This window comes from Herpailurus yagouaroundi, unplaced genomic scaffold, assembly GCF_014898765.1.
Source record: "Herpailurus yagouaroundi ecotype Mexico unplaced genomic scaffold, PumYag 166, whole genome shotgun sequence".
Taxonomy (NCBI): domain Eukaryota; kingdom Metazoa; phylum Chordata; class Mammalia; order Carnivora; family Felidae; genus Herpailurus; species Herpailurus yagouaroundi.
Genome location: NW_024412407.1, coordinates 9,911,041 through 9,926,319, shown reverse-complemented (window position 1 = coordinate 9,926,319; position 15,279 = coordinate 9,911,041).

The following is a 15,279-nucleotide window of genomic DNA, read 5'->3' as shown; positions in this document are numbered from 1 at the left end:
AAATTTAGTATCCTACATATCTGGAGGCTAGAAAGCTAAACAGAATCCTCCTGAACTAAAATCAAAGTGCTGAGGGGGCTGTGTTCCTTCTGGAAGATGTAGGGGACAACCTGTTTCCCTGCCTTTCCTAGCCTCTGCAGGATTCCTGAATTCCTAAGTTCATGGTCCCCAGCCAGCAATCTTATCACTCCAACTTCTGTTTCCATCATCCATTTCTTACTCTATCTTTGGCTGTCCTGCTTCCTGTTTTATAAGGACCACTGTGATAACATCAGGACCTCTAGGTAATAATGGTCCCAACGTCTTCCTGGAATGGTAAGATTCCAAACCGAACAGCTGGAACTGCAGGCCTGCTGTTACAGGATTTTAAACGAAACAGTTTAAAACATCTCTTATGTTGCTAGTATAAAGGGCCATTTTATGTCATGTTGGCATAAACCTTTTTATAAAAGGGGAAGTATTTCTAATGGTGTTTCAATATCGGTGCTGATACAAAGTAAGTTATTGCTTTGCACTAGGTGGTTTGGCCACTGAAAGAATACTGTATAGCCAGGGAAACAATCTTATTTCTTTAGACAACAAATTTATGTTTTACCAAGTTCTTCGCTTCTGTTCATTGATTTCTAATTGCGTTTATGGTTCAGGCTGGGAATTGAGAAGTTATTTGTAGTAGGATAGGTAAACCTCACCATATTATATAAAATGCACTGAGCTCAACTGCTGTATTAAAAAAAAAAAAGCACTTTAAATCCCTCTTTATAAACACTAAAGTAAAAAAAAATATGCCTTTCTGGGTTGTAAACATGTGGTAGTAATAGAATATTATATAGTCAGTGTTAAATAAAAGCCAAAACTGCAACATGCAGAAAATAGAATTTGGTTAATTTGTGGGCTCATGTTTATTTTTGTCTTTAACACTTCTACAAACAAAATTCCTGGAACAGATTAGTATATTCTGTTAAAAGACTTACAGTGACCCATTTTGCTTACACTGTTGCATCACCAGGGACTCATATTGAGCCCATGACCTGCTGGTGTGTGTATATATTTACAAAAACAAAAACAAAAAAAACCATTCATTGGGATATAGGGTAGCAGTCACAAACTGAAGACTGCAGCTTGTTGAGGTGCTATACCCTGAGTCCCAAAGTTGGTTCCAGTGGGTCTTAGTGCTTTTGTGACAGGATTTATTCAGACCACTCTTCATTTGATGTAACAAAATGCCATTAACCCAAATATTTGTAAATAAAGTTCTAGTGTATCTAGATTAAATTTTTAAAATCTGTCTCCATCTCAAGACCCTTAATTTCACAGCATCCATAAAAACCTTTCTGACATGTAAGGACACATTCACAGGTTTGAGGAATGAGGATGTGGACGTCTTTGGGAGAGGGGGGTATTATTTTGTTAGACCCCAGCTAGAAGGTTATGGTACAAAAAACACAATGCTTTGCCATATAATTTGATAATAAAATAATCCATACTCCATTTGGCCTTAAAAGTGCACCATGTGAAGTTCACTTTTCTCATTTTCTGTGTTGACTTAATGAGTATGCAGTAAGAGTAAAAAACTAAAATGCCAGAGTACAATGATATGCACAGCCTTCCAAATACTATCCAGTTATAACTGCATCAGTGTGGCATATAGTGTACTGAGTCATCAGGGTGCAGCAATAAGAGGGCCAAACACACATGGCCTCGGTTGCAACCACTCAACTGTGCTACTGAAATGCAAAAGCAGGTACAGCTAATATATAAATGAGCGTGGATGTGTTCCAATAAAATTTATTTATGACATTGCGATTCAAATTTTATATAGTTTTGAATGCTGTGAAATATTCTTCTGCTTTTTTAATAACTGTAAAATGTACAGCCATTTTAGTTCCTGGCTTGCACAAAAGTAGGCAGTGAGCCAAATTTGGCCTGTGGGCTATGGTTTCCTAACTTTCTTCTAAGGTCTCAGATTCCTCTACTGCAGGAGGTTGTGTGAGGTGTGCCTGGTGCTAGACTACCTTATTTCTGCCCACATTCTATTAGCTAGAACTCAATTACCTGGTTATATCTAACCAGGCGGGGAAATACAGTTCTTCTGTGTGTTCAAGACAAGGGAACGTGGATATTGGTGAACATTTTTCTACCATAGCCTGCTCTTTCCAGTAACCAAGTTTTTATTTTATCCTTTTTCCACATATAGCTTATATTTACTTCTTAATTTTTTTTTTCAACGTTTATTTATTTTTGGGACAGTGAGAGACAGAGCATGAACAGGGGAGGGGCAGAGAGAGAGGGAGACAGAATCGGAAACAGGCTCCAGGCTCTGAGCCACCAGCCCAGAGCCTGACGCGGGGCTCGAACTCACGGACTGCGAGATCGTGACCTGGCTGAAGTTGGACGCTTAACCGACTGCGCCACCCAGGCGTCCCTTACTTCTAAACTCCAGTTCACAATCCGGAGTCTCGGGCAATGCATGTCCTTTAACCTGTGATATATATTTCCTCAGAGTTCTTCATAGTTCTGTGACCTATGAGCTTAGTATCTGTCCCTGACATCCATCATAACAAACAGTTCCACCTGGAAAGAGTAAAAAGGGAAATACAGCAATTATTGGTCAGAGCTAATCCAGCTATACAAATATTGCGAAGGTTCCCAACCTGGAGAACAGAAGAACCTTGATTCTTCCCCAGGTCAGCTCCCTGTAAGGAACTCTTGCACATTATTCTCCATGGCCTCTTGACTCTACCTGTTGTAAGGCTCTTCCTTAGCTCGTATCCTCCTTGGCACAGCTGAAGTGTGTTGTGACTTCCTGGGGGATACAGAGTTTTGACAGTCCACTGTCTTTCTAAAGATTATTTCAATGCCTTCTAATTACAAGCGCCCTTGGAGCACCCTCATGGGTTTATGTGCCATGCAATTTCCTCATGAACAAAACTTCAAATTTGTTTCAATAAGTACCATGTGCCTGGAACCACATCCAAAGATGCTTTCCAGACACTAATCTCAAATCAGCTTGATTTTATTGTCTAATTCCTCCACTTGTTTTTTTCTTAATTTAATGGTGGCTAAAAATGACTATGAATGTGATGTTAGCTGAAAGACTTAATCCCTTTGTTCAACAGAGGTTTTTGGTCACTCAAAGCCTTTCTCAATAACATCACTTACTGTTTGGGACCTAGAGGATGCAGACATTTCCAGCCCTTTAATGGCCCACATTTTTAGATTTTTTTCTATTCTCTCTCATTTCTGCTTGCAAAGTGGACAACTCTCCTAGGCTCATTTCTTTCTTATAATACCCTGACAAATGCAGACGACACTGGTAAGGGTACACTAACTACTGCTAACACTACTCTACTAACACTGCTTTCTATCCTGTTTCACTAGCGCTACCTATCAATAAGCACATGGTCTGCCTACCAAATTATTGCTGGCAACAGATTTTCGCAGATGTCTTTTCATAACACCTTCCTGATTTTCAGTCTCCTGACCACCTTCCTACTGATAAGCCATAGTCTTTAATTCCACTGGAAAATGTAGGCATTATTAGGCTAAGTGCTGCAGCAGACAACTTAAAATCTCAGTGGCTTAAAACAATTACGTTTTATTTCTCATTCATGCCATAATCTGCTTTGGTATTCAGTCAGCAGCTAGCTATCTAAGCAGCCATTTAGACTCTACTCCTTGGGAGAAGATTTGAATGAAAAATTTAAGGCTCCAAACCTAAACATTCTGAGAAAATACTACAAGAGATGACTCAGGAATTTAGGTATAAGAGAGGAATTTAAACAATTCAGGAATATGTAAACCAAAAATTAGATCCAGAGGAGGAACAAGAGTCACTAGATGGCAAGTTCCAGAGAACTGGGTCAAAACTCTTAAACTATCTCATCAGATCCTCCTGTGGCTAGGATTGATCAAGAAAGTCCAATCCACAGATTGCCATATATTGTCCACAGCTGTACAATCCAGAAGGTGGCAGAGAGAGGAAACCAGGTGGATGTCACTTCGTCCCTCCCAAGAGCAGCACAGCATGAACTGACCAGGCCCCAGGGAGGCAGAGTGCCTACTTTAAAAGTGGGAGCTGTCACTCTTTCCTTGCATTGTTCATCATGTTGACTATAACCTGGGAGTTGGTTTAAAAGTTAGGAATAACTTTTCAATTCCTTTTGTTTTGTTTTGGAACTCACAAACGCATTTATATCAGGATTAGCTGTGTATTCGGTTCTATGCTGAACTTTCTCTGGTTTTATTTATTTTGCGAGTCACTAGTCTCAGTGACTACCTACCTGGTCTCCTCGACAACCCTGCATGTTAGATATTAGTATCAATAAGAACTCACCATGCGTACCCATAGGTGTGGTCACCTTTATCTCTCCCGGACTGGTCAGACCACAGAGGGACATTCATGGCCAATGAAACAGCTCTTCTGGCTCAGCAGAGGGCCCCCCACCCCCACCCCTCCTCCCTCCCTTGGTGGCAAGTGGCGGGGCGGTGGGGGTAGGCAGACTCTGGCAGGACTTGGCCCTCCTGTCTCTGATGCAGGGGCCACTCTCGCTTACCTCTCGGCTGTGACTGTGAGTGGCCCTCCCTGTGGTGGGAAAGGCCCTGCTGCCACCCCGCGGCTTGTGGCCGTGACAGTGGCAGCGTGTGGCCCCTGGCCCTCCGTGGTGCTGCTGCAGCGCTCCAGCACCCTTCGGTGCTGCTTCCTTTTCCAAGGGCCTCCTCGGTCACCGCTGGCGGTGGAGTATAGGCAGAGCGGGTGGAGCTGGTAAGACAGGCACACGTGTCCCCTTTGCGGGGCAGGCTGTGCGTTACCCGGTGGTCTGCACGCTGGGGTGTGAACGTTTGGTGTGGGTGAGCCGGTGACAGCGCGCTGTGCCACCTGCGGCCCACCGCTCTGTCCGTGTGGGCGCCTCGGCTCTCTTACTTGCTCTTACCGGAAATGCTTGGTCGTCCCACCAACACGCATGCGCCCTGCCAGACTTTAAGTAGCGCAGCGAGCCGCAGGAGCCTGCGGGGCGTGCGCTCCGCGTGCCTCGTGTTCGCGGGCCGCAGACCCGCTCCCCAAAAGCTGGTCTCTGATCGTCTTTGTAGATGATTGGAGGGGTCGTCGCCAAGGTGAGAAAGCATTTGCTAGTCATGGGAGAGGGGCCTACCTTGGGGGTACCGGACTGCCCAACTGCTGCCCTTCTTCCCAGGCTAGTGGCCACCTGCGTGGCTATGGTTGTGTGTGGGCAGAACCCCTCTCCTTCGCAGGAGGGGTCCGCTGGCCCTGGAAGTGGGCCTGAAAGATGTTCCTAGGGAGAAATAAGTAAGAAAAAGAAGAACTCACTGTGTGAGTTCTTAGGATATATACCCATTCTGGGGAGGCCGGGGTGGTCTTCACTTCCACTGAGGTCAGGATCTCATTTAGGGAGCTGGACCCCCACATGGGGATCCGTGCTGGCAGTGTGGAGCCTACTTGGGATTCTCTCTCTTTCCCTCTCTCTGCTCCTCCTCACTCTTGTGCTGTATCTTTCTCTCTTTAAGATAAAGCAATAAAACTTAAAAAAAAAAAAAAAAAAAGATGTATACTCATTTTTAAGAAAGTGTGCCTCACCAAAATTTAGTTACTAAATGACAATGCAGGGATATGAGCTCAGGTCCAACACAGTCTTGGTTTATCTTTTTTTTTTTTTTTTTTTTTACAACTTTCAGATCTTTCAGAATATTTCAGAGAATTTTGGATAACTGGTCTTAATACCCCTCTAATAACCACAAGACACAGATAACTTTAAGGACAGAGACTAAAAACCAGATGCCTGCAAAAGCTGGCACTTTGAATTGGGTAAAGGCTTGGGGCCCAATATTGTCCAGCTAGATGGAGAATGGCCCGCTAGAGGACAGTGGGAAGGAGTGGCCCTAAATAGACAATATTTTCTTAGAGTTTTATATAAAGATATGTATCTTTCATTTGCTACAAAGGAGGTGAATTCTGATGCTATTTCTATTTTAGACTTTATGAAATCTAAATCTATTCCTCTCCTACAGTTTTGGTGGGTAGAAAACAGGTTGCTTTGCAATCTTTCCCAAACTTGTTTGAACTGACGCTTCACGTTTCTTTGCAGGGCTTTGGCTGAAGAAGCACTCATGAGACCTCCCTCTGATACAGCTATCCAGAGGAGCTAGGACAAGACTAGATTTCCCAGAACCCTGGTTAGCTAGATTTGCACCTGCCTCTGAAGGAGGCTCTGAAGGAAAATTTATGTGCTTGAAAAATAATGTATGCAATGTGTTCTGGGAGAGAAATGCAGGGAGTATGGCATATATTCACTAATGGGAAAGGATTGACTCATTTGGGGATCGGAATAAATGAATATCTCTTGGGAAGAAAATTCAACAGGCTAATTGGTAGCAAACTAGTGGTATTAGGCTGCTGTTAGTGGCTTTTTGTAAAACCAAAAAAAAAAAAAAAATACTGAAGCTCTTCTACCAGCCTCTTTGGAGAATAATAATACTACAAAAAATAGGTAATAACTTATTGCATACTTACATTATGTTAAATACTGTACTAAGTAGTCATGAATAAGCATGAAATCCTCACAAAAGCTTTATAAGGTAGGCAATACAGTTAACTCCATTTTATAAGAGAGCATACTTATGCTTCCAGGATGATAAAAGATATCTGAGTTGGCCTCCCTGGGTTCTTAAGTGGCAACGATATGCACCCCCAGGGATTAAGGAAAATATACTCACTTTCCTCTAAATGTCAAATAAGGAAAGAAAATCCTAGATGCTGGATTTGGTTGGCTCTTTTATGCCTGGTGAATCTGTTTCTGGAAACTTAAGGTCTTAACATGTTCAGCAGTAAGACATTTGTAGATCTTTAGAAAGGCAGAGGCTTTTCTGTGGATATGGACCCTCAATTTTAATTGGTTTATGGTGAACAGGAAGAATGTTTGGGGGCTGAGGGAAGAAAGGGGCAAACTTGACTGGGGTGAGCAGCATGGCTACATGTAGATTTAGAGTTTTGCAAATGTGGGTCTCCTTCAGTCTGGATTTCCTAAAATGCTTTCAGGATTTTGATCATGAATTTCTTCTATGTTTACATATAAGAAATAGAAAAATAAGTCTGTTTGGGCCAACAAAATTTGCAATGCCCAATAGGCCATGTGCATTACTATCGGAGGTTTCCCATGGTATCTATACCTTAGAGCAGAAGTTGACAAACTATGGCCAGTGGGCCAAAAGTGGCCTGCCATTGATTTCTGCCAGTGCAATTTTATTGGGACACATCTATGTTCATTCATTTTGTATTACGCTGTAGAACATATGCTCTGTATTTATATATTAGGTCTACAACAGCAGACTTGAGTAGTTGCAACAGAGAATGTGTGCCTAAAATATTTATTTTCTGCCCATTAGGTGGGGGTTTGGATTCAAACCCACTTTTAGTCAACTCTCCAGACCCCAAGTGAGCTAAAACTTCTTTTTCTCTTCTTTAGTCTAAGGCCTGAGTTAGAAGCCAGCTTTAGGCAGAATGGGGTCCAAGATGGAGAAACAGGAACCTCCTGAATTCATCTCTTTCCATGGGCACAACAAATCTTCAGCTAAACACAGAGCAACTCCTTCTAAAGGAAACCCAGAAAAGAGCTGAGCAATCCTACACCTACATCACCCACATTGAAACAGCTGGGAAAGGCTGAGACACCCTTACTAAACCCCACCCGTGGCAGTACCATACAATTGAGAGGGAACACCCAACTCCCAGCTCCTCCCCAAGGAGCACATCAAGCACCCCAACTTTTAAGACTCCCACCTGAGGGATGGGTCCCCCAAACACCTAACTTTAACGGACATAATGGCTTATGTCTTTTAAAACACACAAAACACACAAAACACAAAGAAACACTTCTCAAGAGGACTCACTAAGGCTGTATCCCCAAAGCTTATAGCAGAGGGAGCAGGCACAAGTCGTCCTTCTCTCAGCCCTTCCCAAAAGAGGCCTATCTGCATTTGTTAGAAGTTGTTGCTTCAGGGTCATGCTTCGAATTTAACAGGTACCTAGGGGCTGACTGCTGTCCTCCCCTGAGACCGGAAAAAAGCAGTAGCTATCACCCCTGCTCTGTCCCTTGAGCTCACCCCCAAATTGTCCGTGTGTCCCTGGAAGGAGCTTGCATACATATCTGGCACCCAGCATTTGTGGCTGTCACCCAGGGAAAGATGCCTAGATCACCTGGCTCTGAAAGCCAATGGGAATGACGTTCATGTGCCCCACAGGACTGCAGCAAACAAAGAAACAGGTCTTTTTTTTTTTTTTCTTTATTTATTTATTTTGAGAGATAGAACACAACTGGGAAAGGGCAGAGAGAGAGGGAGAGAGTCCCAAGCAGGCTCAAACATGGGGCTCAAACCCACAAACCGTGAGATCATGACCTGAGCTGAAATCAAGGGTTGGATGCTTAACCAACTGAGTCCCCCAGGTGCCCCAAGAAACAGGTCTTAACCAGCTGTCTTCCCAGGGCTCAGCAGAGAGGAAGCAGACAGAAATGCCCTTCTCCCATTCTTTCCCTGAAAGAGGACTGTTTGTATACTTTAAAAGCTTCTTAGAGAGTCAGGCTTCTAATTTAACATTCATCCAAAGGATGACTATGATCCTCCCCAGAGGCCAGGGAAGTCTGTGAACACCTATGTCTGTCCCCTACCCTCATCCTGAGGACCACTCCAAGTTGCCAGTATCTCCCTGGAAGGAGCTTATACACTTGTCTGGTGCTCAGCTTTTGCAGCTACCATTCAAGTGGCAGGCTCCTGGATTGCCTAGCTCTGATAGCCAAAATGGCTTGCAATCATATGTCTCACAAAACTGTAGCAAAGAAAGACACAGTTAATAACAGATTTAGGAGCACCCAACCTCCCCAAAAGGAAAACTTCAGGAAGCAGATGGCTTCACTGGTGATTTCTACCAAATATGCAAAAATTAATGTCAATCCTTCTCAAAAAATCTTGCAAAAAATAGAAGAGGAAGGAATGCTTCTCAACTCATGTTATGAGGCCAGCAATATCCTAACACAAGGATGGTGCAGAAAAGAAAATTACAGGCTAATATCCCTGATGAACATAGATACAAAAATACTCAACACAGTATTAGAAAATCAAATTCAACAGTACATTAAAAGTACCACACACCATGATCGGGTAGGATTTTTTTTCCAGGGAAGCAAAGGATGATTCAACATACACAAATTAATCAATGTGACACCCCACCTTAATAAAAGAAGGATAAAATTCATATGATATGACAAAATACAACATCCATTCATAATAAAATTTTTCAACAAACTGCATATAGAAGGAATGTATCTCAATGTAATAAAGACCATATAGGACAAGCCCACAGTTAACGTCATACTTAATGATGAAAAGCTGAAAACTTTTCCTCTGGATCAGGAACTAAACAAAGGTGTCCATTCTTGCCACTTTTATTCAACATAGTATTGGAGGGCCTAGCGAGAGCAATCAGGCAAAAAAGAAATCAAAGATATCTAAATTGGAAAGGAAAAAGTAAAATTGTTTTTGTCGACAGATGAAATGGTATTATCTTTAAACTCCAAGGACTCTACCAAAAAAATGTTAGAACTAAGAAATGAATTCAGTAACATTGCAGGATACAAAATCAATATACAAAAATCAATTCTGTTTCTATGAACTAACAATGAACCATCAGAGTAATTAAAAAATAATATCACTTACAATTGCATCAAAAAGAAAATACCCAGGAATATATTTAGCCAAGGAGATGAAAGACTTGTACACTGAAAACTCTTTAGATGTTAATGAAAGAAATTGAAGAACATGCTTATAAAATGGAAGGGTATTCCATGCTCATGGATTGGAAAAATTAACATTGTTAAAGTGTCCATACTACCCAAAGCAATGTACAGATTCAATGCAATTCCTATGAAAATTCCAATGGCATTTTTTACAGAAATAGAACAAACAATTCTAAAATGATATGGAACCACAAAAACCCACAAATAGCCAAAGCAATCTTGAGAAAGAATTGGAAGCATCACACTTCCTGATTTCAAAATATATTTTAAAGCTATAGTAATCCAAATAGTATAGTATAGGCATAAAAACAGACATGTAGATTAATGGAATAGAAAACAGAGCCCAGGAATAAACCCATGCATATATGGTCAGTTAATTTATGACAAAGGAGCCAAGAATATATAATGAGGAAAGGATAGTCTCTTCAATAAATGGGACTGATAAACCTGGACAGCCACATGCAAAAGAATGAAACCGGACCCTATCTTATACCATACACAAAAAATTAACTCAAAATGCACTATGGTCTTGTATTTAAACCCAGAAACTGTAAAGCTCCTAGAAAAAAACATAGGGGGTAAGCGCCTTGACATTGGTCTTGGCAATGACTTTTGAATTTGACATCAATGGCAAAGGCTGTAGTTTGACTCATCAAACTAAAAAACTTCTCCATAGCAAAGGAAACTATTAAGAAAGAAAAGGCGGGGCGCCTGGGTGGCGCAGTTGGTTAAGCGTCCGACTTCAGCCAGGTCACGATCTCGCGGTCCGTGAGTTCGAGCCCCGCGTCAGGCTCTGGGCTGATGGCTCAGAGCCTGGAGCCTGTTTCTGATTCTGTGTCTCCCTCTCTCTCTGCCCCTCCCCCGTTCATGCTCTGTCTCTCTCTGTCCCAAAAATAAATAAAACGTTGAAAAAAAAAAAAAAAAGAAAGAAAGAAAAGGCAACCTACGGAATGGGAGGAAATATTTGTACATCATGTATCTGATAAAGTGTTAAATCCAAATTCTATAAAGAACTCACACAACTCAATAGCAAAGAACACAAAAATTCTGATTAGAAATGAATAGAAGAAAAATAAGGTAAAAACAGAGAGGGAGGCAAACCATAAGAGACTTGAAGACAGAGAACAAACTGAAGGTTGCTGGAGAGGAGGTATGTGGTAGATGAGTAAATGGGTGATGGGCATTAAGGAGGGCACTTGTTGGGATGAGCACTAGGTGTCATATGTAAGTGATGGGTTCTACCTGGAAAGCAATACTACACTGTATGTTAAGTAATTTGAATTTAAATAAATAAATTTTAAACAACGACATTTTTCCAAGAAAGAACCAAATAGACATTTTTCTAAGGAAGACATACAAATGGCTAACAAGTATATGAAAAGGCACTCAATATCACAAGTCATCAGGGAAGTACAAATCAAAACCACACTAAGATATTATTTCTCACCTGTTGAAATGACTATTACCAAAAATATAAGAGATATTGGTAAGGATGTGGAGAAAAAGGAATTCTTGAGCACTGCTGGTGGGAAAGGTAAATTGGTGCAACCACTATGGAAAATAGTATGGTGGTTACCTAAAAAAATTAAAAATAAAGCTACCATATGATCCATCAAACCCATTTCTGTGTATATATCCAAAAGAAATGAAAACAGAAGATGGGGCACTTGGGTGGCTCAGTTGGTTAAGCATCTGACTTCGACTCAGGTCAAGATCTCATGGTTCATTGGTTCAAGCCCCATGTGGGGCTCTGTGCTGACCACTCAGAGCCTGGAGCCTGCTTCAGATTCTGTGTCTCCCTCTCTCTCTGCCCCTCCCTCGCTCACGCTGTGTCTCTGTCTCTTAAACAATAATAAACATTTAAAAAATTAAAAAAAGAAATGAAAACGGAAGAGATACCCACACTCCCATGTTCATTGCATCATAATAACCAAGATATGGAAATAGTCTATATGTCTGTCAATGGATGAATGGATAGAGAAGATATTATATCTATATCTGTATCTATCTATACAGGTGTCTGTATAGATAGATAGATAGATACAGATATATATATCCTCCAATATTGTTCAGCCATTAGAAAGGCAATCCTGACATATGTGACAACATGAATGGGCCTTGAGGGCAATATGCTAAGTGAAATAAGCCAGATAAGGAAAGATAAATATGCATGGTACCATATGTGGAATCTAAAATAAAAAATGTCAAACTCTTAGTAGAAAAGTGGTTGCCATGGCTTGGGAGTAGGGGGAAATAGGTAGAGGTAGGTAAAAAGGTACAGACTTTCAGCTATAAGATGAATAAGGTCTGAGGATCTAATGTATAACATGGTGACCATACTTAGTGATACTATAATGTGTAATTGAAATTTACTAAGAGATTAGGACTTAAATGTCACCAAATATATTTTTTATTATTAATACATTAATATATATTATTTTATATTACTGTAATAATGAGTGTATAATTAACCAAATGGTAGGAATCCTTTCACTATGTGTGTGTGTGTGTGTGTGTGTATCAAATCATACTGATGTATACTTCAAATATATTACAATTTTATTTGTCAATTATACCTCAATAAAGATGAAAAATTCTAGAGCATAAAAAATATTAATAAAGATTCTATTCTAAACCAGCCACTACACTGTGTGGAAGTTAAAAGATGAGTGAAACATGAATCATGCCTTAAGGTACATTCAGTAGGATGAACAAGGTAACAAGTGCAAGGTAATCAGGAGGTGGAGGAGGAGGAGAATATCTTACTGGAAATGGATCAAGAGGATAAGGATTTAGCATCTTATCTAAATTTTTGCAGAAAAATGTAGTTTATTAAGAAGAGTAAGTGAAAGCTATTCTACATAATGGAAATAAAGCATATAAAAGGAAGACTATTTTTCAAAAAAAGAAGGGGCACCTGGGTGGCTCAGTCAGTTGAGAACCCTTCGGCTCAGGCCATGATCTCACAGTTTGTGGGTTCGAGCTCCACATCAGGCGCTCTGTTGTCAGCACAGAGCCCGCTTTGGATCCTCTGTCTGCCTCTCTCTCCATTCCTCCCCTACTCAAGTTCTCTGTCTCTTTCAAAAATAAACGTTTAAAATTTTTTAAAAAAGGAGAAGCTGCCAGCTAAGAGGGTTCCACATACTTTGTTGTTTCCATGCTTAGTCCCTTTCCTAGGATCCTGTCCTGGTACTACAACAAGCAGCAAAACACAGTCTAAGGCTTGGGGCAGACCTGCTGACATAGTCCTTTTCCCCTCAGGATAATGACAAAGTGATGTTACCAAACAGAGTAATCGCATGGAGAGTGACTTTTTAAAAAAGTAATGTTTAAAAAAACACATAAAGTAATACATAAACAAAACAGTTCATATTTGATAAACATCAAAAAAGAAGCAGTTTCCTTAAAGAAAAAAAAGAAGGTAAAACAAAACTCTGGGTTGGTTAACCTATGTGACCAACAGAATAAAAAGTGATGTTCAGAAAACATAGGTTAAATGTGTCAATTGCAATAATTCTGTCTTTCTTGTTAATCGCCACTCAGTGAAGTGTGCTACTGTGTCCGGCTTTATGTCAAGTAAGAATTTAACCAAAGTGATACAATTCTGTTTCTATTGGCTCGGTTTTGCAGTTGAAATGATTCAGATTACTAAAAATCAAGCTGTTTTATTCAGAGCAAGGCAAAGTTGTCTTCCTTTGGCATATCATTTAGAACGAGGAGATGATGCACGAAGTCCTGCACTGAGAAATGTATTTACTATAGTTGAAAAGCCCAAATTACTAGAAAAATTCAATTTGAAGTAGGAAATACATGCTAGTGGATTCTTTACGGAATAGTAATATACCACCAAATAGAATCTGATTTTACACAGCACTGAATATGCTGTTAGAAAGATGATTTTGTAAACACATTTGGGAGAATACAATTTGAATATAAATGTTCTCTTAGTTAGCATTTTAAAGTTTTTATGAATTTCAAATATATCAGAAGACATCACTTGGTGAATTGGGAGAAAGTTGTTATTATTCTTTGTAAGATAAAATCCAGTGAAGGAGTCCCAGTTTATATTCTCAGCTTCTTAACCAAGCATGTCTTTGGCTAAAGACATTTCTCCTGAAATGTGGTGCTTGGTTTTGGGCATGACACATATGCAGGCACTATGAACAACTGGAGAACATTTAGAAGAGAACAGCTCAAATCCTTTCTGAGCACAGACTGAGTGACCTGGAGAAATGTAATACCGGAAGTAGAGGGTTTTAGAAGAATATTTGAAGAGGAGCTTGTGAGTATGGCCCAATGAGTAGATCTAGGACCAATGTGACATAAGTGAAGTTGCAATTTACGGAAGATAGATTTCAAATGATGTTCAGAAGAACTCAAATAGAGAATTTCAAAAATGGAATGTGTGGTTTCTGCAGGTGGTGAGTGTCCCATTTCTGGATGTGTTCAAGGAGCTAATTGCATTATAGTAATCTGACTTTGAAGAAATACAAGAGGTTATTAAAGCAACCATCTATGATACATATTAAAAATCTTTATAATAAAATTAAAATGGGGTGCCTGGGTGGGTCAGTTAGTTAAGCATCCATCTCTTGACTTTGGCTCAAGTCATGATGGCATAGTTCATGAGTTTGAGCCCCGCATCAGGCTCTGCTGTGACAGATGAGCCTGCTTGGGATTCTCTGTCTGTCCGTCTCTGCCCCTCCTCTGCTCACATTTTCTCTCTCACTATCTCCAAATAAACTTAAAAAAATTAAAAATAAAAATAAATAAACTAAAAATAATATACGGAGGAAGACATTGGCAAAACTATGTCAAAGGATCTCTAACAGTTAAACACAACTACCTAATTCTGACTTATAAGAAAAACATCAAAGCAGAAAAGTTATATGAAGAAAGAACATAAGGAAAAAAATGACAATACCTCCATAAATTTAACCTCACAGTTATTTAAAGAAATTCAAATTAAAACAGTAATATACCATTTTACGTCTATAAAAAATAGTGGAGGACTAAAATTAAATTGGTAATATACAACAAGATATTTTAAAAAGAATCCTAAACTTTGCCAGTGGCATTGTTCATTGGTACAGATTTCAGACAAGCAATAAAACAAGCTAAACCATGTCATTAAAATTGTTCATAACTTGCTTCATTAAATCTCTTCTTGATAATATAGTCTAAAGATAACTTACATGATATGAATTGTAGCAGCATTCATAATAAGAAAAAAGTTAGAAGGAAATAAACTACATTTCCAACAGATCAATGAAACATTTACAGGCCATTAAAGTTTTATGAACATTTAATAACATAAAAATTGTTTACAATAAAATGCTATGCAAAAGGTAAAAATAAAAATGATACCATGACAGCAACAATGTAAAATATGTAATCATGTGAGCCAAGAACAAATAATCAAAATAGTGGTGAGATCATGGTCATGTTTTTTTCTTTTATTATTTGTGTTAAAGGA